We start from the raw sequence: 23,359 nt of genomic DNA on the forward strand, positions 1-23,359 counted from the left end.
TTCTCTCAGGAACTCTCTGCAGGAGGGGGAGATACAGGAGAGGTGGAGGAAGATCTCAGCCTGGGCGTTTACCGTCTTACGTAGTCTGGAAGATGTGTGGTTGGTGGGGTGGGTGCAGTTTTCTCTGTGGTGGGGTTGGGTGGACTGTCCAGGGCTCTGTGGAGCCGGGGGGCGCTACTGCACTGGGCCCCGGTCTGATGGGCCTGGGCCCCCCTTCCCTGGCGGGTCGCGGAGGGTGGGAGTGCCTACTGGGGTCAGCGGGGGAGCTGGCCCCAGGGAGGGGTTACCTGCCCCTCCCTTCCTTCCCTCCCCATCTCCAGCTGCCTCCCTCTTCCCGCTCCTCCACAACCACCCACACATGCAGGGCCTTGGAGTGGGGGTATGTCACCAGGGTGCAGAGGAGGCTACCCCCCCCCCCGTCCCCTTCTGGCTGCCTCTGCCTCAATTTTATCCCACAACTTAGACATTCACATTATTCACACTCTCATTACACATACATATAGGATCTTGGGGGTGGGCACAATCACGGAGTCCAAATCACCATCAGGGTGTATACCTCACCCCTGACGTCGTTGCCCACCTCTCAATTTTAAATACACTTAGTCATTGAGGGTTAGCAGGAGGGACTATGCGCTTACCTGCTGCTCCTTGGCAGGTAGCTCCATGCCCTCCTGGGTTTTAATTGCACCTTAGAACACATATGCATCAACACTACAATGAGCGGGTGGAGGGAGGTTTGGAGTCTTCTCCCACCCCCATTCTCTGCGGCCTGCTGGAGCGGGAGGGCTAGTGGGAGGAGTTGGCCGTCCGACTGCGGTCTGGGGTGTGGGGCCTCCCTGCTGCTGCGGAGTCGGGGTGGTCTGCCTCTCCCCACCGCAGGGAAAAGGGTAACACCACCTGGGTCTGGGTGCAATTCCCCCCTCCAGGGGCAAGGGTACCTAGACCCGGTTTGTAGAGTACGCTTGGGGAGTGTGATTGCTGATAAGCGAACTGAAGGGGATCCAGGTGTGGTCTTACTATGGGTCGCAGCTGGTCCAGGATGAGCCTTTCCAGGGTCTTCATGATGTGGGAGGTCAATGCCACGGGCCTGTAATCCTGGGGGCCACTGGGACGTGGCGTCTTTGGTACAGGGACGAGGCATGATGTCTTCCACATCACCGGGACCCTCTGCAGACTCAGACTCAGCATAAACAGTTTATGAAAGACTCCACACAGCTGGGGGGCACAGGTCTTGAGGACAAGGGGACTCACTCCGTCTGGTCCAGCAGACTTGCCTGAGTGAAGTCTCCTCATTTGCATCTCAACCTGGTATTGAGTGAAGGTGATGGGTGGGGGAGGGGTGTCAGGAATCTCACAGGAGGCAACAGCGCCATGTGAAGAGAGAGGCTGGCACAGTGGTGTGGCTCTGGATTCCAGGCTGACTACAGGTGAGGTTGTGGGGGTAGGAGCAGACACTGTGGTGTCGAATCTATTGAAAAACAGATTCAACTCATTGGCTCTATTCTCACCTCCCTCAGTTCCCCTGCTGTTGGTTGGCCTGAATCCAGTGATGGTCTTCATGCCCCTCCACACCTCTCATGCTGTTCTGCTGGAGTTTCCACTCCAGCTTCCTCCTGTAATTGTCCTTAGCCTCTCTGATCTTGTCCTTTAGTAACACCTGGATCTTCCTCACCTCCTCTTTGTTGCCCCCTCTGAAAGCCCTCTTCTTGTTGTTGAGGAGGGCTTTGATGTCCTTAGTCACCCACGGCTTGTTATTTGGGTAACAATTTGACAGAATTTGACAGAAGTAGCCCGTTGCGATATCTGCAGTCAGTCCTGCAGTGATTCCACATCAGCAGCATGTGGAATTTAATATTAAGTAATTTAATTCCAATCCTGCTTTATATGTTAGACTAAAATAAAAATAAATACACATATTTCTTCGAATAAACATTTACATTTTCAGTTATTAAAAGACTCGATTCTTTCTCCTACACCTGAACACATTAGGGAGAGAAATGTCTCCTTTTTCTAAGCCCTGCAAGACATACTGATTTGCTCTAGGTGAATCAAGAAACTTCCTAACAAGTTTTTCGCCCTCTTATGTGTGCAAATTCAATCCTACATTAAAAACTCCTGAGATGGGCTTGACCCTTTGAAATATCAGCGGCAATCAATTATTCAGTGTCAAACTTTGAGTGCTGATTTAGGAGAGGGATTTTGACTTGGCAAAACATTTCCTCCTCTCAGCAAAAAACTGTCAAAGTTCTAGTTTTCGTGATGTCAAGAACTAGTAAAGACAAAAGTTGACTAAGTTGGAGGTGCTTAGTCAATATTCGATAAACTTTTTGTATTCTTCCTTATCCCCTCCTACCTCCAGCTCCTCTTTTACTTCAGTTTTTATCTTCAACGTCCACATTTTCTTCATCTTCCTCCTTTACTCCTACTGCTTTTTCCCCTTCGACCTATTTTCTTCCATGTACAACCCCTCCTCTGCCCTTTCTGCTTCTCCTTTTGTTCTAAATATTTTTCAAATTTCCCCCCACTCCTTCTTCTCCACCTTCTCTTCAAATTCAGAGCTTTTTTTCTAATGTCCTCATATTCCACTTTACACCTCCTCTTTTTCCAACACGCTCACAACTTCTTCCATTTCCATTTCACCTTCCACATCCTTATTTTCACTTCAATTTCATCCACCATCCACTCCTCCATTTCCATTCCCACTTTTTGTGCTTTTTAATTTTTAATTTCCACCAGTTTTTTCTTCTTCTTCTTCCTCTGCTTCCATTACTTTTTTCTTTTGCAGAATTTTATCTTTCAGTTTTATTTTTCACATCTTCTTCTTTCAGGACAACTTTTAGTTCTCATTCATCCTCCACTTCTGCTGCTTTCTTATTTCCTCTCCCTTATGCACTTCTAATTCCAAGACTTCCTCTACTTTTTCCCAGCTTGACTACCACTTTCAACTGTCATTTTCACAGTTAAACTTTCCTTCTTCTTTTTTTATTAACTTTTTCTGCCTCTTCCTCTCCATCATCTTCCAGTTTCACACATTTTTCTTCTGTATTTACTTTCCTGTTTGCCCATTTCCTCTTTCATTTTCTTTCTTTGACCCTCAATTATTATAATTCTCATGTGTATAAAGGTATTTATTGTATTATGGTCTGTTATACTGAAATCCTGAAATTAAGGCTCTCCTTAAGGAGAAGAAGAGAGTGTTTAGATCTGGAGACAAACAGGAGCTGAGAGCTGTTCAGAAGAAGCTGAAATGGAAGATAAGGCATGAAAGGAAAACTACAGGAGGAAGATTCAGTTTCAGTTTTCAGTTTTATTTGTCACATGCAAGTTAGCACAGGGTCAACATTGCAATGAAATGTGTTTGACGAGCAGCAGTCACTCAGCATCATGATACAGTAGGAGAAAATATAATAAAATAAAATAAAATAATAAAGAAAATAGAAAAATAGTAAGGAGCAAAATATTAGAGAGACATGGTAAAAGAGAAAAGATGACTAAATATATATGTATCTATAAATATAAATATATGTACACTAGTGATTAAATAAGAGCTGTATAGTCGATGAAGAGCATCCTTGCATATGCATTCCCTTTCTCCAGGTGAGTGAGGGTGGTGTGCGTTGCCACGGCGATGGCATCCTCTGTGGCTCTGTTTGTCCGATAGGCAAACTGAAGAGGGTCCAGTGTGTCAGGGAGGGAGGAGCAGATATGACCTTTGACCAGCCGCTCCAGGCACTTCATGCTGACGGATGTCAGTGCAACAGGACGGTAGTCATTCAGACAGGAGACCACTGATTTTTTTGGGAACGGGAATGATGGTGGATGCTTTGAGGGACGTGGGGACCACTGACTGCCTCAGGGAGAGGTTGAAGATGTTGGTGAACACCTCTGCCAGCTCGTCTGCACACACTCTGAGTAGCCGGCCTGGGATGCCGTCTGGTCCTGGGGCTTTGTGAGGATTTACCTTTTTAAAAGTCCATCTCACAGCTTCTGTTTTCAGAGTTAGAGTTGCAGCCTCACTGTCCTCCTGAGGGTAGAGGATCTGTTCTCTGTTGTCTGCGTCAAAACGAGCATAGAAGTTGTTAAGCTCGTCTGCAAGAGATGCAGTGGGCTGAACACTGACTGTGTTGACCTTCTTGTAGTCAGTGATGCAGCGCAGTCCATTCCACATCGCCTGGTGTCAAAGCCGTGGTAGCTGGACTCCATTTTGTCCCTGTAGTCCTTTCTGGCCTTTTTTATGGACTTTCGGAGGTCGTACCTGGCTGCTTTATATGCATCAGCATCCCTGGAGTTAAAGGCAGAGGTCCGCACTTTTAGCTTGGCGCGAACGTCTTTATTTACCCAGGGTTTCTGATTTGGATATATGCGGACAGTGGTTTTTGTGATGGTGTCATCCATGCACTTTCCAATATATCCAATGACAGAGTCTGTGAGTTCATTGATTTTGCCATCAGCTGCATCCACAAATATCTGCCAGCCAGTTGTGTCAAAGCAGTCCTGCAGGACCTCCTCAGCCTCACTGTCTCATTTGTAAATAACCCTGGAAGCTGGTTTTTCATGTTTCAGTCTTTGTCTGTATGCAGCAGCAGCAGTATGGAACAATGGTCTGCCTTACCAAAAGCTGGGTGGGGGGAGGGGTTTGTAGCACTCTTTGAATGGAGTGTAACAGTGGTCCAATGTTTGATCACCTCTTGTGGGGAAGGAGATGTGCTGATAGTCAGTGTTGGGGAGTAACGGAATACATGTACCGCCGTTACGTATTTAAAATACAAAATATGAGTAACTGTATTCCGTTACAGTTACCGTTTAAAAAGGTGGTATTCAGAATACAGTTACTTTGTTGAAATAAATGGATTACACTGCGGTACTTTCCTGTTTCATATTGTCGCGGGTCAGGACTGTTTGGGTTTTGTTTGACAGCTACGTTCTTTTGTTCCAGGCGGCAGCGTTACGGTTGCCATGGTTACAGGGCGACGCTCTCTCTCTCTCTGCGACTGTGTGTTTCCTGGGTGAGAGAGCGCATTTCGTTGTTGTTGTTGTTGTGCTAAGCTAACAGGCAGAATGCTACAAGCATAGCTCTAAAGAATGTAGCATCATAGGCAGTGTAGTCCGTGTTGCAGGGAGAATGGATTGCCATACACGTTATATGTCTGTGAGCGCGAGGAGGGAGAAAAAGGGGAGTGGAAAGGTACGAGTTGTCATCGAGCAAAAACGGGAGCTGGAAGCATGTAAATATAATAATAACCACTGCAGCCAAGAAGAGAGCGTGACGAGCCCAGTTGTAAGTAAGACTCGACTGTACGCTGTGTTCGTGTTTTCCTCTGAAAACAATAAGTTCCGTTGGAGCAGCCTTTCAACGCCTCTCTCTGTCTCTCGCAAGAAAAGTTGACCCACACAACAAAGTAAAGCTATTTGTCGGCTACGAGCCGACAGGGACCCCGCCGTATTAGTCAGAGGTCCCTTTACTACAGTTCGGAGTCGCGGACTTTCAGTAATAGTAATAAATCACACAGCAATAGCACATTCACGCTGTTGTAAAAAGCATGATAATATATTAAGTAATCCAAAGTATTCAGAATACATTACTGTCATTGAGTAACGGAATACGTTACAGAATACATTTTGGGGCGTGCATTCTGTATTCTGTAATGGAATACATTTTAAAAGTAACCTTCCCAACACTGCTGATAGTATTTGGGGAGAACCTTCTTCATGTTGGCTCTGATGGAGGAGCAGCTGCAACAGGACAACATCAGAGGGGTTTGGAACAGCCTGAAGACAATCTAAGGACAAAAACCAACCCCCCAGGCTGCAGGAGACTTGGGGTGGGTGAATGACCTAAATAAATATTTTAATAGGTTTGATCAAACACCCACCCCTCCCACAGCATCGTCCCCCCTGCTGCAATCTCCTTCATCTTCAGGGACTGCCTGTCCTTCATCTCAGGACTTCACACCTCTCAGCTTCACACCTCCCAGCTCCCGGTCATTACACCCACCCCCGGCTTCTGTGGACTCCAACATACACACTACTCCCCCAAAATCCACTCTTTCTATCTCAGCACTTCAAGTGAGGAACAAGCTTGGCAAGATCAAGGTGAGGAAGGCTCCTGAGATGCTGCGCAGATGAACTGTGTGGCATACTAGGTTATTTGTTCAACCTGAGCCTGTCACTGGGGAAAGTACCACAGCTGTGGAAGACCTCCAAAGACCTCCCATCCCAAGGACCTCAGCAGCTACAGGCTGGTAGCCCTGACATCGTATCTGATGAAGACCCTCGAAAGGTTGGTTCTAAACCATCTGCGCCCCCTGGTGAGGTCTTCATTGGATCCACTGCAGTTTGCTTACCAGCCTGGCATTGGGGTGGAGGACGCCATCATCTACCTCCTGCACCGAGCTCTGACTCACCTGGAGAAGCCTGGAAGCACTGTGAGGATCATGTTCTTTTGATTTCTCCAGTGCCCGAAACTCTGGCTGATTGGGACCCACACCCAGTTTCACACCTTGGCTCAGGCAGTTAGAGGATCATCAGGGGGTCCTTTCGTCCCTCTGTGGGGGGATACTCCCACTAGGTTTAAATCTGGGACTCCCCACCATTTGACCTTAGAACTGAAGAAGCTTCTCGGATGAGAGGTGAAACGTCTTCAAGTAACTTAAAGAAGTCCAGACGCTTTTCTTTGCAAGCTCCTTTGACCCAGTGCTTTTAACACCATCCAGCTACGACTTCTGAGAGACAAGCTGGAGCTATCGGGAGTGGGGTCTGCAATACGGGGGCCCCACAGGGAACTGTGCTGGCACCGTTCCTCTTCACCCTCTACACTCCAGACTTCTCCATCAACTCCCAACGCTGCCACCTACAGAAGTTCTCTGACGACTCTGCCATAGTCGGCCTCATCACAGGTGAGGACGACTCAGAGTACAGACAGTGGACTCTGGACTTTGTTGACTGGTGTCAGCAGAACCACCTGCTGATCAACGCCGGGAAAACCAAGGAGTTGGTGGTGGACTTCCGGAGACGCAGACCCACCACACTGACACCGGTGAACATCCAGGGAGTGGACATTAAGATAGTGGACTCTTATAGGTACCTGGGTGTTCACCTGAATAATAAACTGGACTGGAGCCACAACACTGATGCTCTTTACAGGAAGGGTCAGAGCAGACTCTACCTGCTGAGGCGGCTGAGGTCGTTTGGAGTACAGGGAGCGCTTTTAAAGACCTTCTATGACTCTGTGGTGGCATCTGTCATTTTTTACAGTGTTGTATGTTGGAGCAGCGGTTTATTGGCAGCTGAGAGGAAGAGGTTGGATAAACTCATCAGGAAGTGCAGGTGTTTTTGTCTTTTGGAAGACCAAGTGCAGATGGTGGGAGACAGAAGGACTCTGGCCAAAATTATTCTATTCTATTCTATTGTACTTATATTGCAGCTTTTTCCCCCTGCAAGGTAAGACCTTGAAAACATCAATGCACATGCACAATTCTCTAACTGAAGAGCAAACACTTACAACTAGATTTGAGATAATGACATCCTGTGATGCCTTCCTTTCACTCATCGCCTTTCCTATTCTGCCTATAAAAGTGCCCGCTGCACTCCAGTTGCAGTTGGCACAAACAAGACCGACATGAGTTTGACTCAAAGAAGGTCAAGTCTGCCTCAGAAGCCACCCATTTCCTTCATCTCTTTTACAGACGTCCACAATTTGATGGAAAGTAGATGTCAAGTCATCACTTGCTCTTCATCTTAGCCGGGATATGGATTGGAAAAGATTACTGCGGATACACTCACCCAGCCTGCCCCACCGGTCCAGCATTTCATCTCTCAGCATGATTAAATGGGAGACATTCGCACCCGATTTGTTAATTCATCAAAGCGGGGTACCTTGTGGGATATAGAGGTTGTATTAATCACATTTTGGGCAAATTCATGTTGGCTTGCATAAAGCTCAAACAGGCATGCATTACAGATTAGTCTTCTGGTGAAGGTGCCTCACCGGAGATTCATCGCATTAATATATTACCCCAGTCACAAGGTCTGAAGTTAGGAAGAATGAAAGACAGTAAGACAGAGACTGGGTGTCTTTTGGTGTTGACAGCAAGCTTTACAGTGAATACAAATGATTAACTTAAAATATCAAGCAAGGATCTATGAGTGCTTTTTCAGAAGACAAAAAGCAAACAAAATAAAACAAACAAAAAATGATACATGAAGCGGAGTCAGAGATATAAAACATTCCGATTTGTGCGCTTTTCTTCGAGCATGTCCTCTTTGAAGTGATTGCCTGCTAAAAAGGAATCGCAATCAGCCGCAGGAGAAAAAGACCAAAAAAACAGCACTCTGATTGTTATGAATAGCATTTAAGGATTATAACATTCCGACTGTGTACAGGGACATGGGGTCTCACTTTCCTCTCCCTTGTTGTCTAATTTGTCTCATAACTAGGTTTTATAACAGTCATTAGAAGGTAAATCCCCTTGGCTCAACTTTCCACAGTAAAGCACTGGCATTCGGAGCTTGATAAATGGACACTCAACACTGGTTATTATGATGAATGGGAATTTCACACTGGTAACAGTGCCAGGTATGGGAGGGGAAGAAAACCCTGAAAGAAATTCCTCCCAAAAGTGCTGCCAATGGCAAATTGGAAACTGATGCCTTTAGGGTAAGTTGACATTCACAGTATTGGCTTTTATTGGATTCCTGGACTTGCCTGAGGTTAGGTCAGGGTGATCCATTTCCCCCCGAAAAAGAAAAAAAAGTTACAAAGTGATTTTTTAAATACCACTAAGACTAAGTTGCAAAAGTGATGCAATAAACAAATCAGCTGTTACTGCAGATTAGGGAGGGTCCCTGACAATTTACCCAGTAGTACAGGTTGCTAGGCTTGTGCTTCAGATGTGGATGCAGCCAACCAATATTTTACAGTAACTATAATATCATTATATAAATACAGTGGGGTGACTCTGCAAACTAAAATTGGTGTCTAATAAATGGGTTATGGGCAGAGGAGAAAAATAGAGCAAGTGGAGCTAAAGGGAGAGGAGAGATGCAGAGGCGAAGAAGGTATAGTATGGGGCAATTTAATCTCCACGATCTCAACTGGCTAATAAGAGGAGAGCGAGGGAATATAAATAGTGAGCGAAAGACTAATGGAATTCATTTTAGGAGAGTATTTAACCTATTTCAGAGAGAATCCAGTGTAATCAATTAAAAATGCCTAGAGCCAGGGCCTCAACTTTAATTACTCTTCAAATGTGATTATTCTCTGACATGCTACCTTCCTTGAAATAGATATATTAGCTACATTAAAATGTTGGCTCTTGTACGTGTCTGTAACCATGGAGCGTAGATCCAGAAAATATATACATGTATTCGGGATTATTTCTTCGGCTTGCTTTATGTAAAGAAGCATATCCACAGAAGGAGAGTGGCAACAATAAACGGAACCTAGACAGATGCTAACTGGCTACAGCTAGCTGTGTCAGCATGGCCTAATTGCGGTATCCAGATGGATACATTTAAAAAAAAAAAAAACTCACTAAAAGCTCTTCATTTGTGGTGATAGTACTTGAATAATAGCAAAGTGACTCATCATCAGATCTACCCTGTGGTCTTGCTATCTGGTCAGGCTGTCAGTCCACTGTCTATTTACTGTGGAGGAGGTTGTAAAAATTGTGAAAGCTGTCAGTTACAAGTTGATGAGTCAGCAATCCTCATTTCTGTCCTGTGACAGTAATACTGAGGTGAGCCGAGGATATCCTGAAGTTTTCTCTCAGTAAGCACTGCTGTTTTTGTTATTGTTAGCTTTTGTTAGCCAGTGTTTGATCCACTTTGAAGGCATTTTGACTAACACTGTTGGACGCTTAGTGAATGACACTTATTGAATAAACTCTGACGTAATGTAATAACGTGTTTAAACTATTTAAAGTGTGATTTTTAGGATACTCATCTCTAATATTTCTGTGAAGGTTCTCAGTCATCCAGGTCATCGTAGTCAAAGGAGCTTGCAAAGAAAAGCGTCTGGACTTCTTTCATTTGCTTGAAGACGTTTCACCTCTCATCCGAGAAGCTTCTTCAGTTCTAAGGTCAAATGGTGGAGAGTCCCAGATATAAACCTAGTGGGAGTAACCCCCCACAGAGGGACAAAAGGACCCCCCGATGATCCTCTAATCGCCTGAGCCAAGGTGTGAAACTGGGTGTGGGTCCCAATCAGCCAGAGTTTCGGGTGTGTTCATTGTGAAACCTGGCCCCACCTTATCATGCGAATTCCTGAGGTCAGATGGCCCAGGATGTGAGTGGGCGTTAAGGCGTCTGGGAAGGGATCTCAAAACTGGATTATAGATGGCAGAGAGTTGGTGTCGTAAACCCCCGCCTCTGTTCAAAGATGGTCGCTCACAGTGGACATACAGTGGGGCAAAAAAGTATTTAGTCAGCCACCGATTGTGCAAGTTCCCCCACCTAAAATGATGACAGAGGTCAGTAATTTACACCAGAGGTACACTTCAACTGTGAGAGACAGAATGTGAAAAAAAAATCCATGAATCCACATGGTAGGATTTGTAAAGAATTTATTCGTAAATCAGGGTGGAAAATAAGTATTTGGTCAATAACAAAAATACAACTCAATACTTTGTAACATAACCTTTGTTGGCAATAACAGAGGTCAAACGTTTACTATAGGTCTTTACCAGGTTTGCACACACAGTAGCTGGTATTTTGGCCCATTCCTCCATGCAGATCTTCTCGAGAGCAGTGATGTTTTGGGGCTGTCGCCGAGCAACACGGACTTTCAACTCCCGCCACAGATTTTCTATGGGGTTGAGGTCTGGAGACTGGCTAGGCCACTCCAGGACTTTCAAATGCTTCTTACGGAGCCACTCCTTTGTTGCCCGGGCGGTGTGTTTTGGATCATTGTCATGTTGGAAGACCCAGCCTCGTTTCATCTTCAAAGTTCTCACTGATGGAAGGAGGTTTTGGCTCAAAATCTCACGATACATGGCCCCATTCATTCTGTCCTTAACACGGATCAGTCGTCCTGTCCCCTTGGCAGAAAAACAGCCCCATAGCATGATGTTTCCACCCCCATGCGTCACAGTAGGTATGGTGTTCTTGGGACGCAACTCAGTATTCTTCTTCCTCCAAACACGACGAGTTGAGTTTATACCAAAAAGTTCTACTTTGGTTTCATCTGACCACATGACATTCTCCCAATCCTCTGCTGTATCATCCATGTGCTCTCTGGCAAACTTCAGACGGGCCTGGACATGCACTGGCTTCAGCAGTGGAACACGTCTGGCACTGCGGGATTTGATTCCCTGCCGTTGTAGTGTGTTACTGATGGTGACCTTTGTTACTTTGGTCCCAGCTCTCTGCAGGTCATTCACCAGGTCCCCCCGTGTGGTTCTGGGATCTTTGCTCACCGTTCTCATGATCATTTTGACCCCACGGGATGAGATCTTGCGTGGAGCCCCAGATCGAGGGAGATTATCAGTGGTCTTGTATGTCTTCCATTTTCTGATGATTGCTCCCACAGTTGATTTTTTCACACCAAGCTGCTTGCCTATTGTAGATTCACTCTTCCCAGTCTGGTGCAGGTCTACAATACTTTTCCTGGTGTCCTTCGAAAGCTCTTTGGTCTTGGCCATGGCGGAGTTTGGAGTCTGACTGTTTGAGGCTGTGGACAGGTGTCTTTTATACAGATGATGAGTTCAAACAGGTGCCATTCATACAGGTAACGAGTGGGGGACAGAAAAGCTTCTTACAGAAGACGTTACAGGTCTGTGAGAGCCAGAGATTTTCCATGTTTGAGGTGACCAAATACTTATTTTTCACCCTAATTTACAAATAAATTCTTTACAAATCCTACCATGTGAATTCATGGATTTTTTTTCACATTCTGTCTCTCACAGTTGAAGTGTACCTCTGGTGCAAATTACTGACCTCTGTCATCATTTTAAGTGGGGGAACTTGCACAATCGGTGGCTGACTAAATACTTTTTTGCCCCACTGTAGATGGCTTCTTTCACTCCTCTTTCAAACCATCTGTCCTCTCTGTCCAAAATGTGAACATTGGCATCCTCGAAAGAGTGTCCTTTATCCTTAAGATGCAGATGGACTGCTGAGTCTTGTCCTGTGGAGGTGGCTCTTCTGTGTTGTGCCATGCGCTTGTGAAGTGGCTGTTTGGTCTCTCCAATGTAGAGGTCTGAGCATTCCTCGCTGTACTGTACAGCATACACCACATTGTTAAGTTTGTGTTTTGGCGTTTTGTCTTTTGGGTGAACCAGTTTTTGTCTGAGCGTGTTGCTGGGTCTGAAATACACTGGGACGTCATGCTTGGAGAAAACTCCCCTGAGTTTCTCTGATACACCGGCTACATAGGGGATGACAATGTTGTTGCGTCTGTCCTTCTCATCCTCCCTCGCTGGTGTCTGGTCTTCTTTTCTGTGCCTCTTTGCTGACTTTAAGAATGCCCATTTAGGATAGCCGCACGTTTTGAGTGCTTCCTTTACATGTGTGCGTTCCTTCTTTTTTCCTTCAGGCTTAGAGGGAACATGTTCTGCCCGGTGGTGTAGGGTCCTAATTACTCCAAGTTTGTGTTCCAAAGGGTGATGGGAGTCAAAGAGGAGGTACTGGTCCGTGTGTGTGGGCTTCCGGTAAACTTCGATATTGAGTTTGCCGTTCCCATGTACCTGAAAGTTCTTATGTTTCAGGTACATGGGCCAGACGGAAAGGAAGGCTCTTGGCTCTTTCAAAGGAAGAGTACCCAGCCACTGGTACAGATATGTGGACGACACCTGGGTCAAAATCAAGACACAAGAAGTGGAATCCTTCACTGCGCACATTAACGCTGTGGATAAAAACATCAAGTTCACCAGGGAAGACACAAAGGACAACTGTTTGCCTTTCCTGGACTGCGCTGTGCACATTGAAGAGAACGGCAAACTCAACATCGAAGTTTACCGGAAGCCCACACACACGGACCAGTACCTCCTCCATCTCTAATATTAGCCTGCATTATTTTAGCTTATAACTAGCCGGTGTATCAGAGAAACTCAGGAGAGTTTTCTCCAAGCATGACATCCCGGTGCATTTCAGACCCAGCAACACGCTCAGACAGAGGTGTATGTGGTGTATGCTGTACAGTGCAGCGAGGAATGCTCAGACCTCTACATTGGAGAGACCAAACAGCCACTTCACAAGTGCATGGCACAACACAGAAGAGCCACCTCCACAGGACAAGACTCAGCAGTCCATCTGCATCTTAAGGATAAAGGACACTCTTTCGAGGATGCCAATGTTCACATTTTGGACAGATGGTTTGAAAGAGGAGTGAAAGAAGCCATCTATGTCCACTGTGAGCGACCATCTTTGAACAGAGGCGGGGGTTTACGACATCAACTCTCTGCCATCTATAATCCAGTTTTGAGATCCCTTCCCAGACGCCTTAACGCCCACTCACATCCTGGGCCATCTGACCTCAGGAATTCGCATGATAAGGTGGGGCCAGGTTTCACAATGAACACACCCGAAACTCTGGCTGATTGGGACCCACACCCAGTTTCACACCTTGGCTCAGGTGATTAGAGGATCATCAGGGGGTCCTTTTGTCCCTCTGTGGGGGGTCACTCCCACTAGGTTTATATCTGGGACTCTCCACCATTTGACCTTAGAACTGAAGAAGCTTCTCGGATGAGAGGTGAAACGTTTTCAAGCAACTTAAAGAAGTCCAGACGCTTTTCTTTGCAAGCTCCTTTGACCATCTCTAATATTAGCCTGCATTATTTTAGCTTATAACTAGCTGTGGTTGATTAGCCGGCTCATAGTCAGCTGGCTAGAAACAGGAGGACAGCATGTCTAATCTGCTGAAAATGAGTAATTCTGATAATATTGGAATAAAATAAGCATAGGTATGCATGTTTTTGTGTGTTAGACCCCTGACTTCAGTTTAGGAGATGAGGCTTGAGGTGAGGAAGAAGAGGATAACATTTTATTAAGATACCAATGACGTTGTCTCTTTCCCTCATGTTTTTGCTTCTTTGGTGAAGGTGACCCCTTGTCACATGACAAAAAAATTGGTATGGTCCTTCATATCTTTTGTCTGAAGGTGCAGACATTGATTACAATTTGTCTCCACAAAACCCTATAACTTCTCTTCTCCTTTGCCTTCGGCATACATATGTGGCCAGTCTGCAGCCACATATATAAAACAAGAGTAAGTGGATGTCCATCTCTGCCACTGTATTCAGATGGTGGGGCAACATGGCGGCTTCCAGAAACTGTCACCCTCCTCTATGTGTTTTTAATGGATTAATTCTAGGTTTATGAGAATGCAATGACGTAATTACCCACTAATCAATGTACATTTATGAGCACAATATTCTTTTTTTCTATGAAATAATCTAAAAAGTGACTGACTATACCTTTACCATATTTTATTGTCCTATTTTAAGCCATCATTTCTGTTCAGAATGAAATATCTCAACAATTACTTTTTGAGTGTCAGTCCTGACATAAATGCTGACCCATCAGTGCTGTGACAATCTAAAATCACTTTTCCCTCAGACACTGCGTCATCAGGCAGTTAAAACCCTAGACTACAGATGTTCAGTCAATATGTACTCACAGTTCCCCGGATACTAAGAAGGTCTGTAAGAGCCGCAGTGCCAGTCAAGCAGTAGGCTAGTTTGTTTGAAAGTCAACCTAACACTAATCCACTCCTCTGAAACCCTCTCAGAAGGGAAGAGGGATCAAAGTGCCTGGAGGGCACACTCCAGAAAATATGCAACTCTGCACTCACATAAAACTCTCAGTGAGATTGGGATATCAAAATGCATAACGACAAGTAGAGAAAACCACATATGGAAACACGGTCCGTACAATTCTGGATCCTGGCTGGATGGATGAAAAAGGACAGCAGAACAGGAGGTTTGATTTTGAGACATTAGCTTTGAAATGCTCACCATCATCTGTCATATCTGATGTATGCAAGCAGACATTACACTGTGGGTCACATCTTCCTGTATTTTACATCTTTCATCCAAGCCCAGTACAGCCTTTGTTTCATTCTGTCACAGCGAGCATGAATGGATGACACGAGTGGCCACTTAATCACTGCTGTTCAGTGTAAGACGTGAAGCTTAGTGGCACAAACACTCTTAGAAATAAAGGTGCTGTCTACAATATGTTTAGATAACCCTGTTTGATTCCTGGTACAACCATCATGGTCATCCATTACTATAACAAGGTATATTGCAATTACGAATTTATATTTTTTTATATATACATTCTTTTTCTGAGGTTACCAAAGATTAAACCAGTGGAATTAGCAACATGACTGACAGGAAACAAGCCAGCTGTACAAGACAATATTCAACTGGTCAAATTTACATACTTTCCAATATAGTATAGACAACAAAAAGAAGAAAAGAAACACCTTTAGGTTACCTCTTGCCCACTTCCCCACTTATTAAACAAATGAAATCACAAGCCTCCTACAACCAACAAAGTATACATGATCCAATAACTGCAGTGGGGGCAGAAAATAAAGGCGACAATGGAAATATGGTATATGGCTGTTCAAGAGCCTCCACTGGAGCAGAGACAGGTAAAGGTCAGGAAACATAACAAAGTAAGAAAAACAAACAAACACTGGAATTCAACTGAAATCCAGCTTCTACCCTTCTAGACAGGTGAGTGGGCAGAGTGAAGTGGAGTGAACAGACCCATTACCAAGGCTATTATTCGAAGTGCAAGAGTATGTGTGATGATGTAACTGTTACCCTTAAAAAGTGTAGCAGTCAAGGCATATGTCTCTGAGCCTGGTGGACGAACCATGTGGTTCAAGCTGTAGAGCAGCTAGATCTCAGTTCCCATATATCGACTCCTCCAAGGTAGCCGTTTGACAGCTCTCACCAGTCATTCCCCAGGGGGACAGGGGTTCAGTTTCCCTGCATCTCCTGCAAACACAGGTATGCAATTAAGTATTATATGGTGAAACTGACAAATTTAGTGAATGAATGCAGTTTATAAGACTGATATCTAACTTATACTTGAAACCATGGTTGTTGTAAAAAAAAAAAATAGTTTTTAATGTAACCTTTAAATAATACAAAGAACTCTTCAAGAGCCCTTTGGCTGTTTGGGGCAGAATCAGCCCTTTTAGGAAGAACCCCTTTGTTAGCCTTATTTCTAAGAGTGCTCAGTACTCAGTAGAAAATCACTGGAAAGAGGACATGTAAGAATTCTATTTGAAAGAGGAACCTAGTGGACCCTCATGAAAATTGTACTTTGACTATAAGAACATTTCTAAAAGAAAAGGGAAAAAAAACAAACAGCTGAATGATTCATTCATGATGTCCAAGGTGCAGATCAGTGCTCCATAAACACCCCTGACAGATGGTTAGGATTCCACTTTTGTGCTCACTTTTTAATGGGTATATTGAGAGTAAGACCAGGTTGACCCATTTAACAATTAATTTAGTGCAATAGTCCAATGAGTTCAGTTTACAGCACCCTTGTGGTTCTTTTTAGCATTTCTATTTTTACAAGTGTACTATGCCCTTTTGCTAACCCCTGATGTTTTTTTTCCAAACTTCAATCCCTCCAGCTTTGGGCAGACTAACTTCTCACTAACACTCCTCCTCAAACTGATTCAAGTGAACAACCATAGCTGCAGACTCACAACTGTCCACGCCCATCCCACTGGATGAGGACTCTGTGACTCAGAGATGGCTCGACAGATGGATTATATTCCTGTTGTCGGTGCCTCGCTGTCGGCTACAGGGCAGAAGTGTTTGATAAAAGCATGTCAAAACAGTTTGTAGGGTTCTTGGACTTAGAAGTCCACATTTTGGGAGGGCCAAGCTCATGTCTGCTGCCTCTGCAGTGATTCACGGATGGTAAAGGTGTTTACTTATATATATATATATATATATATATATATATATATATATACATATATATACACACACACATATACATATATATATATATATATATATATATATATATATATATATATATATATGTGTATATATATATGTATATATATATATATATGCTGAGTAACTGTTCTCTGGTGACCTTGTATCCAGCTTGGCTGTTTTCATGTGTGTGAGGATAATACTAAATAAAGGCGGGTCCTTCTATACAGTAGATGTGCTGCAGCTTAAGTTTAATTGCTTGTGGTGGCAGTCAAAGTCAATGTGCTGGTCAATGGCCCGTGCATGCCGCAGGTTCATTTCCCCATAATTACTCTACATGCGCCTGGTCAATGCATAAGTCTGTCATCATTAAAATAATAAGAATGGGTTGGGCAATGAGCAAGGCAGAAAGAATGGAGGGACAAATGCATAAGAAATGAATAAATCAATACTGCAGTGGAGAAGAGGTGGAGACTCGGCACGTTAGAGGCAAGTGCTGGGCTGGTATCTGGGTTTTTTAGACACGTGCAAGCAGTCAAACGCACATTTATAATTATACTTTAATTATACAAAATTAAAGGGAAACTTGAAAACACATCAGATCTCAGTGGCGAAAAAATCATGCTGTATATCTATACTGTAGGGGTGCAACGATACTCGGATCGATATTGAACCGTTCGATACAGTGATTTCGGTTCGGTACGCATATGTATCGAACAATACAAAATTTTTAATTTATTTTATCAACGTTTCTTCTGACGATGCTGCCTGTGTTGAGCGCTCAGTGGATCTGCGTTCGACTACTCCGCCTTGGCTGCACTGTCGAGCGCAGATCCACTGAGCGCAGCACAAGCTAGCAAGACAGAAGCTAAGCTCGTTGCAACATGGCAAATTGAACCTCCCCCACCCTCAGTCAGATCTGGCCTTTGGAACTATTTTGGTCTTCATGTGAAGTATGACCCTGATGGTAAGCGCTTCATGGACAAAAGTTAAACAGTATGTCGGATGTGCCATGCAATGCTCAATTACATGGGTGGGAACTACTGTGTTAGCGCAGTTTGCTCGTTAACGTGTTGCCGTCCAGCCCCAAGCACGGGGCGATCCGCGGTAGCTCGTTAACGGAGATTTGCCGTGTTGTGGCGTTAACATCATTTCAGATTAACGCTGACAGCACTAGTTGGAACACAATGAATATAACTGCACATTTATTCCGACAGCATCCTAGTGCAAAGACAAGTGGAAGCAGACAAAAACAACAAGCACGCATGCTACAAACTTTACACGAGTCATTTAGACAGCTGTTAGAACATGATTCTCCTTATGGGGACCTGATATGTTTAATATGCTGCTGAGAATATAGCCCAGAAGAAGCGTATAGTATAGCTTTTATTTTGGAAAGAGCCATTTCTCTCTAATAAACTCTCTTTTCCAAAGATGAGTGATTTCTCGATCATAGATTTAATTTTTTATTACTTTGTTGTTTCAGCAACATTAAATTTAAAAACTATACTTTTGAGTTAAAATATATATTTATAATTTTAATAAATGACAAATTAAAAAAGCATGAACATTTATTTGTATCGAAAAAATATCGAAACGTGAATCTTGTGTATCGTTGCACCCCTACTATACTGATATGGACATATGACGCCCTGGACAGAACTGGGCCAGAGCATCTCTAAGCTCTTGGGCAGTCTTAGGTTCAACCTAGTAGTGATGGGATTTCCGGCTCTTTTTAGAGATCCGGCTCTTTCGGTTCAGCTCACTAAAAAGAGCCGGCTCTTTTGGCTCCGAACCGGCTCTTCAGGTTGTTTTGTTGATTTATTATTGACAATAATATAAAATTATGCACAAAAGGAATTACTAACGTAAAAAAAGTGGTTTTATTCATATATGTTTATATATAAATATATGCGGTGGCCCCTAGAGACAAAACACGTACAAACTCCAAAACACATTTCTAGCATGAACTGAACTTCCAAAGCAGAGCTACTAGATCACTTAAATTACACAACTGAAAGCATGTGTGTATTGTTTGTGTATTTATACACAGGCACTCATATATATTCAAATAATTTTTTAAAAAAAAGTTCATTTACCTGTTATTACCACACACCAAATCCAGTCGTTGGTACTTGCTGGCTTGTGTAGCCACAAGATAACAAAAGCTCAACATCCTGGAGCACTTCTGTTGTCTTTTGTACATGTTTTGAGTTTTTATGTGCTTCTGAGTTTTTACGTGTTTTGGAGTTTGTACATGCTTCAGAGTTCGTACGTGATTTGAAGTTTGTATGTGCTTTGTCTGTAGGGGCCACCGTAAATATACTTTTATTTATTCACTCCACATAAAATGTAATAAATAAATCATATAATACAAAAATCAACTATTCACATTTCAACTTTTAACTATTTAAATTTTCAGCTTTTTTCTTTTACAAATTTAAAGTGAAAACAACACAAAACACTGCAAACCACAACACAATTAAATATAAATTATAATATGAAAACAAAAAGAAGATGCATATTCTCTGTCATATGGACCTGCATGAAAAAACTTTCTGAATCCTTTATCATCCGCAACTGGAAATAGTTGTGGATGATTACCATCCGGTTGTTCAGTCTGACGTCACTAGCCGTGTCTGGGCCTAAACTCCACTGCAGGTCCATATATCAAACGATCACTATGGCATTACTGAGAGTTGAAAAACTGTCTAAAGTCTTTCATCTTTAATAAAATGATCAGCGATCTGCTCTACCAGGTGTAACAATTGAGTTTAACATTCAGGCATCCATGAAAATGGAATTTATGACATTTAACGGAGTTAGAAGTTAGCAGGGAGTTAGCTCGCTAGCTTCTATCTAAATACAATATAGCATGTCCTGACTGCGGGGTTTTGGAAACAAATTAAAACGTACAGCTCTGTTATCACTTCCAGCATAAATGAAAACAGAAAACTAAACAGCAGTGACGTTTGTAGGGTTACTGAAGTTGAGCTACCTGGTATATAATGATGTGCTACGTGACCGCTAGCGACACAGCTATGTTAGCATAATATAAACAAGCTAACCTTTTTTCCACTCGATAAAAGTTACCGTGAATGTTCTCGGTGGTCAGGAACAAATGTAATCGCATGGCAGGATGCTGTAAAAGGACCAAACTTCAGCCAGGAGAACAACTGAGATAATCCATCCACAATACGAGGTTAGTCATTCATATACTGCTGCATGGGCTGGGCTGTAGTTACATCCTAAGGTTTTAAAAACTGAGCTTAAATAAATGATTAGCGGTAATAAAAGCCGAGGGAGGTCAACAGTGATCACTGACTGTTTTAGGAGCTTTTTGAGATCAAATAGAAGAAAATACATAACATTAAACATGTTAACAACACAAAAGCCATATTAAACGCAGACTACTTTAGACCCGGAAGTAGGATTCGTCGCGTCATCACTGAACAACCGGATACCTTTCTAATGTGACGTTGTTGTCCCTTGTCACTACCCGATCCGTACCGGAAACCCGATCGGTACCCCGCATGCGCAAATCTTACGTCACTTCCTCTCTTTGCCAACATTGTGACATTCAATATATTTGAATGGTACCGTTAGCGCCCAGTTAGCTCCTAGCATTTCTCAACAGCTCTGCCTCCTTTTCGACTGCCCGGGACATTTAAACAATGGATAATCCGTATACAAAGAAATTCATGCTTTTCTCCTCAACAGAGAGCGTCCCCCGATTGAGCAACAGCACCGTAAAATAAGAAGAATGGCGCCTAATTACAGAGTTAATAATGCAGACTTTGTAATATCTCACGTGTAGATTCATCAGCCAGATTAAGTGTTTACTGACAATTGACAGTGATAGCGCACATCATCATCACTATTCCAACAATCCTCTCCTCACAGACAAGCATAAACACACTCGACTATCGCTAAATCAGATTTAACACACGTTTGTAATGACGATAATTCAGTTTATAATAGGGTTTATTCGCTCGGTCAGCAGGTGGCGGTATCCTCGTACACTGGGGAGTAAACTGCCATTAAACGAACAGAAGAAGAAGAAAACATCTGCACATGCGCGGTACGGATCGGGTAGACCCGATTTGTACGGTCAGACTTTACACATGCGCAGTAAGGATCAGAGAGTCCTGATCCGTAACTTTCTTTTTATTTTTCGTTTTTGTCTACATTGTACTGAAATGCTTCGTTATTGCAAACATTTTAAGATATACTTGTTATTCTTAACATTTTAACAGATACTCTGACCCATAACTATCGTAAAACGCTACGACCGGAAGTAGAAACCTTTCGCGCATGCGGGGTACCGATCGGGTTTCCGGTACGGATCGGGTAGTGACATCCCTGGCCCTCTCTCTCTCCCTCTGGCTCTGTTCCTGTGCTACTTGAGTGTAACTACCGCCCCTCCCCCCTCTGCCCAGCGTAAAGCACAAGGCTCACGTGCACAGTGAAGTGGAAAAAAAGTGCGAGAGAGAGAGGGTGAGAGAAAGGAAAAAAAAACAAAAAACCACGTGACGGCTCACGATAAGGAGCCGGCTCGCGTCCTTCACGTCAAAGATCCGGCTCTAAGAGCCATTTCGTTCGCGAACGACCCATCACTACAACCTAGTCACCTTGACTGGACTGAAACATAATGTCCCAGAGGTGTTCTGTTGGCTTTAGGTCAGTTGTGAATAATGAGAAACCCAGGATCCGCTGCACCAGCGTAGGGTCTGACAATGGGTCCAAGGATTTGGACCCATTGGACCCAAGGATTTGGACAAGACATAATGTGGATTGCACAACACTTGTCACTACATTCTACATTTCCAGTTAATACTTGTACAGCTGCTGTTATTGTGTATATATTTATTTATATTTCTTCATACATTCTTATATAGTTCTATATTGTGTATTTTGTTGTACAGTTATTTTATTTTCAACTTTAATTTATATATTTTATCTTATTCTTTCCCAGTTAAATTTACCCTTCATTCTAATTTGTGTTGTACAGTTATTTCATTTTTAACCTTAATTTATATTTTATTCCTTCCTAGTTAAATTTACCCTTTTTAATTTTTCAGATTTATTTCCTATCTTATTCATAGCCTTTTCCTTTTTTGTTTTCTTTAGGTCACGAGCAGTTGTCCAAGCATTTCACTACATATCGTACTGTGTATGACTGTGTACGTGACAAATAAAATTTGAATTTGATTTCATTCCAACACCTAATGTGAGTCAGGGTGCTGTTGCCCAGCCTATAGAGGTCCCTGTGTCCTTCCATGGATATGCCTCCCTGAACAATCACTGACCCACAACCAAACCAGTCTCCATGGCTTCTCCAAACGCTCAGGCCACCTTCATTAAGTTTGCTTTTGATTGTTTGGACAGAGACATTCACACCAGTGGGCTGCTGGAGGTCATTTTGTAGGGATCTGTTCCCATCCTGCTCCTGTTGATGGGTTAAGGGCATTCTGCAGCCCTGTCCTGCTCTCCTAGACTAACCTACCTCTCTCCTGGAATGTCTTCCATGCTCTTGAGACTGTGCTGGGAGACGCAGCAAATCTTCTGCCATCCTGTAAAACTTGGATTACCTATTCAACCTCTGTAGGGTCCAGGTATCGCCTCATGCTGCCAATGGTGACACTGACCCTATCCAAATGCAAAAGTGAAAAAAGTCAGTCAGAAACAATGAGGAGGAAAGAAATATCAGTGGCCTCCACCTGTTAAATCATTTCTCTGTTGGGGGTTAGAGCACTAGTTAATTAATCCTTTAATATACACATCATTTGCAAGCCTTTTGAACATTTGATTTTTCTTTAAAAAGGAAAAGTTACGTACAAAAGGCACAATTAAAGAAATAGTTTAACCCTTTACAGCCGATCGGAGCGGGCACGCTCTGTTTTGCGTAACTATTTTTAAATCCTGGTAGCTCTGCAACCACGTAAGCTAGCGCAATAATTTTTTTTGCATATGAAACTGGAGGAGTTGTACTTACATCTTATGCCATCAGCTTGTCCTAGGTCACAGTTTCCTTCCACATATAGCTTTGCAAAAACTGCATAAAAATCACTTGCAGCAACAAAAACATGATATTCCAGAAACACGCTTCGCCGATCCATCAGCTGTTTGTAACACTTCCTACGTCCATCAGCGCGAACTATCACATGACCGCATGACCTGCCCGAAACCGGAAGTGACGTCATTTTGCGGAAATGTAGTTTTTTACGATCGGGGCCTTTTGAGCTTGTGTTTTACTTGTTATGTGTTTTAAAAAGTTATGTTTGAGTTTATGACTTTCTGTGTCGTTTCTGGGATGCTTAGGACTCATATTGCACTGCTGGAAATAGTTTATTTTGATGCATATGCTGTTATTTTGCAAATTTGCACTATAATATTTATTTTCGTTTTTCCTGCAGTATATAAAAATTGGTGTATTTCAAAAA

At 43.3% G+C, this 23,359-nt stretch overlaps 1 long non-coding RNA gene and 1 pseudogene across 1 annotated transcript; both read right to left on the minus strand.

Moving 5' to 3' along the window:
* Positions 1-2,396: 2,396 nt before the first annotated feature.
* On the minus strand, positions 2,397-5,938 carry LOC147304268 (uncharacterized; annotated as a pseudogene).
* Positions 5,939-15,458: 9,520 nt separating this feature from the next.
* LOC147304269 (uncharacterized) lies at positions 15,459-23,146 on the minus strand. The gene is made up of 3 exons (XR_015126991.1): positions 22,912-23,146; positions 22,423-22,565; positions 15,459-15,950 (listed from the first exon to the last, which is right to left on the minus strand). It is a non-coding gene; the product is annotated as an uncharacterized LOC147304269 (long non-coding RNA).
* Between the last annotated feature and the right edge of the window lie 213 nt (positions 23,147-23,359).

This window comes from Aulonocara sp. 'chitande type north' Nkhata Bay, linkage group LG22, assembly GCF_057382095.1.
Source record: "Aulonocara sp. 'chitande type north' Nkhata Bay isolate Kocher_YH1m ecotype deep benthic linkage group LG22, A_spYH_male_GT1.1, whole genome shotgun sequence".
Classification (NCBI taxonomy): Eukaryota; Metazoa; Chordata; class Actinopteri; order Cichliformes; family Cichlidae; genus Aulonocara; species Aulonocara sp. 'chitande type north' Nkhata Bay.